The 3,899-nt window shown below is 39.8% G+C and overlaps 1 long non-coding RNA gene across 1 annotated transcript; it reads left to right on the forward strand.

The window, feature by feature from the left end:
* Positions 1-1,863: 1,863 nt before the first annotated feature.
* Positions 1,864-3,229, forward strand: LOC142466245 (uncharacterized). Its single transcript, XR_012788105.1, has 2 exons — positions 1,864-2,195; positions 2,989-3,229. It is a non-coding gene; the product is annotated as an uncharacterized LOC142466245 (long non-coding RNA).
* Positions 3,230-3,899: the final 670 nt, after the last annotated feature.

Below are 3,899 nucleotides of genomic sequence, written 5' to 3' on the forward strand. Positions count from 1 at the left end.
AGTGACTCACACGGGCTTGTGTGGTGTCTCTCCCTCAACGCTGACTGTAGTGGATTTATTACAGACTCATATGCTGGAGTCTCAATATACATAAAACTCACACGGCCTGATGTGAGTCCTTGTCCTCAGAGGGTGATGTCCTGTATGGATGGTGTCTGGGTTGTCTCAGCAGAATTATCCCCCGATGGGTGTAGTGTGTGAGTGTCTCCTCTCCCCGTTTCCCAGATGACCAAAAGGAGTGTATGCCAACAAGGGTTAACAACAATAAAAAAGGTCTTTAATGGGTATACAGTGGAGACATAAGCATATGAAATGCAAACATGTGGTGAACCATAAAATGTATAGAACAATCTATGACACAATGAAATACAATAAAATAAGACACAATTAAATAAAAATGAAATAAAGCAAACACAAGGACTACACTCACACTTGATGTCAGATAAAATGGCCCAGCCTCAGCCGCTCGGTACACTCCTGCACGGTCTCCTCCTCCGTTCTTGCTCCCACTGGCGCGTCCGGCAGTGGAACCGGAAGAGGGGATCTGCACCGGATGTCCTGTAGTGTGCTGGGTCCCTCTCTCAATGAGCTCCGGCAGGGAACTACGCGTTTCGCAATAAGCTTCGTCAGGTTCCTGCCGGATGCTCATTGTGTGCTGTATATATAGGTATCCCCCTTTAGTTAATTGGTTGATCACCTGTTTCTGATTAAAATGGAGTAAAAATGACTATTTTATGTCTTTATAAGTGTTGCCGTTATTAGCCCTTAGTATTTATGGTAACCGGATGGTGGATTTCAACTTTGTAAGAAGAGATTGCATAATAAAAATTGCATAGTAAAAATTGCATAATGAAAATAATCTTTACCCAGCACTAATTAAAAATGGGTGTTCAAACAGGCTTAGTTTTTCTTTCAATTGCGCGACTATCTGGTGGGAACAGTATTTTCAAAATAATCACAATGTTAGGAACCATTAAAATCCTCCGTGAGTCCCGTCTTTTAAACTTTTTTTTGCTATGTTAGAATCTTGCCATTCGTGATACAATGGTGCCACCATGTGGCCAAACGTGAAAATTACATTCTACCTTGACATTGCAAAATCATATTTCTTACTGTGGGCAGTATGCCCTACATTTGTACAAAACACATTTGGAAGGTTATAAAGAGTGGTATATTAGAAAGGTATTTTAAAAATAGGGAAAAAGGGTTTAGAACCTAATGATTTGGCAGGCACATTTGAAATGATTCAGGGAACATCTAAAAACCTTTCCTTCCTTGGAAGAGCAAGAATAAGTATACATACACAGTTAAAACCTAATGTGGCTCAATCCTTAGGATGGAGAACCCTGGAGTGCTCGTTCAGCTAACTAGACATCGTTTAATGGATCGCATAGCTCTTAGGAAATAGTAGATCAAAAACCAAATATTGGAGTGCTCATTCAGATAGCTGGAGTAACTCCGTGTTTCACTTCACACTTAGATGATTTGCAGTCTGATAAAAACTTTGATAAAGACTTTATCATGGTTTAAACCATGGTGCCACCATGTGGCTGTGTGTGGAAATTGCATTGACATTGTCATTTCTAATAGTAAGTCTGTGAAACTTAAAAGATGTTCAAGGTTATTCGTTGCTAGTTTCTAACTTCAAATCTGCTTGCAGTTTCATACAGAGTGAGTTCATTAGTTGTCCCGATGATGTGCATCACTTTTGGTCCTCGAGGGCAGGTTCAAGGTGAATTCATATACGATACGCACTCCCCTATACGAAATGGGATGGGAGAGGAATCAGTGTGTGTTTGGACATGCTTCTGGAATGATTTTTTTAAAAATGACTTTTAAAAATGACTTTGAAAAGGGGGAAATGGAAACAGATCAATGTGTGTTCAAAGAAAGGCTGCAATGTCTATATCTACGTTAAGGCCTGCGGGTGCCAGGCTTTTCAGTTTATATATCCAAAAAGTTTCTTTTCGCGATAGAGATGTCAGTCTGTCCCCTCCCCTCCAATGAGGGGGGACTACTTCGATGCCCCTAAATTCAAGGCCTGATGGGTCTCCTTGGTGATGCAGTGCAAAATGCTTTGAGACGCTATGTGTCATTAATTTGCGTCTAATGTTCCCTAGGTGTTCCAGAATGCGTACCCGTAGTGGTCTACTGGTACGTCCTACATACTGGAGTCCACAGGGGCAATTTAAAAGGTAAACTACGAATTCTGATTTACAGTTGATAAAACTGGTGATTTTAAACTGTTCTCCTGTTATTTTAGAGATGAACTGATTTTTTTCTTTGGTTCCCTGTTTGCATGCTTTGCAAGAATTACATCTATGGAAACCTTTTACTTTTTGTAGCCAGTTGGGGTCATGGCCTGTTACACTATTTTCTGGCCTAAAAAGGCTTGGTGCTAACCTTCTTTTGATATTGTCAGCCCTCTTATAGATGACTTTCGGCTTCCCTGGAAGATAATCCTTCAGAGTGGGGTCTCCTTGTAGGAGATGCCAGTGTTTATTCAGAATTTGTTGTATGCTTCCTGCATCTTGGCTGTACTGTGTTAAAAAAGCTATGCTGAACTCCTCTTTGGGCTTTGGTGGATTCGTTTTAAGGATTTCACTACGTTTGAGCTTCCCTACATCTCTTATTGCTATATCCATTTTGTCGTTATCATAGTTTTTAGCAATGAAGCGGTTTTTAAGTATATTGGATTGCTCCCTATAGACATTATCATCGCTACAGTTTCTCCTAATTCTGCGAAACTGTCCTGGGGGTATGTTCTTTAACCAATTTTTGTGGTGGCAACTGGTGTTGAGTAAGTAATTGTTACAGTCTACTGTTTTGAAGAAAGTTTTGGTCTTAAGTGTATTGTCTTCTATATAGATTGTTAGATCTAAGAAGTCTACTGAGTTAATTCCTATACACGACGTGAAAGCCAAATTTCTCTCATTATTGTTGATGTAATTTAAGAAGTGATTCAAGTTTTCGCTACTGCCTTTCCAGATGAAGAACACATCATCGATGTATCTTTGCCACAGGACGAGATCCGCACCATAATCATGGTCCGACCAGATGGTGTCGGTCTCCCAATTGTCCATGAACAAGTTGGCATAACTTGGTGCGAATTTCGTACCCATCGCTGTACCACATTTTTGTAAAAAGTAGGTTCCATCGAAATTAAAAAGGTTGTGTTTAAGAATAAAATTGATACTTTCTAAAATAAAGCGTTGCTGTTCTATTTTAACCGTTTTATCGCTTGTTATTGTCCTATTGATGGCTTTAATTCCATCATCATGCTTTATGGATGTGTATAATGAAGTTACATCACAAGTGCACATTTTATAGTCTTCTTGCCAGACTATCTGTTCCAATATATTAAGAATTTGCGTGGTGTCTCTAAGGTAAGACCGCATCTCCGCAACATATGGTTGCAGGAAGCCATCTATATACTCTGATAGTCGCGACGTGAGCGAGCCTATCCCAGAGATGATGGGTCTCCCTGGTGGTGCTTCCATGTTTTTATGTATTTTAGGTAGAAAGTAGAATATCGGCATAACTGGGAACTTGACATTAAGATAGTCATATTCTTTCTCATTTAGGACTCCTGTCGTCCTGCCTTTATCTAGCAGAGTGAGGAATTCTGTACAGAATTCTTTATGCGGATTCGTCTTTAGACGTGCATAGGTGACGTCGTCAGACAGTATCCTCTCTGCTTCTCCTTTATAGTAAACAGTGTCCATAATGACTACCCCTCCCCCCTTGTCTGCTTGTTTGAATGTGATTCCCTTATCTTTTTCTAAGTTTTGTAGAGCGATTTTTTCTTTAAGTGTTAGATTATTTTTTGTTAGTTTAGTCGTATTCGAGGTCAGTCTGTCAAAATCCTCCTGTATTTTCTGATGGAATACTTCAAGATT

Source organism: Ascaphus truei, chromosome 14 (assembly GCF_040206685.1).
Source record: "Ascaphus truei isolate aAscTru1 chromosome 14, aAscTru1.hap1, whole genome shotgun sequence".
Lineage (NCBI taxonomy): Eukaryota > Metazoa > Chordata > Amphibia > Anura > Ascaphidae > Ascaphus > Ascaphus truei.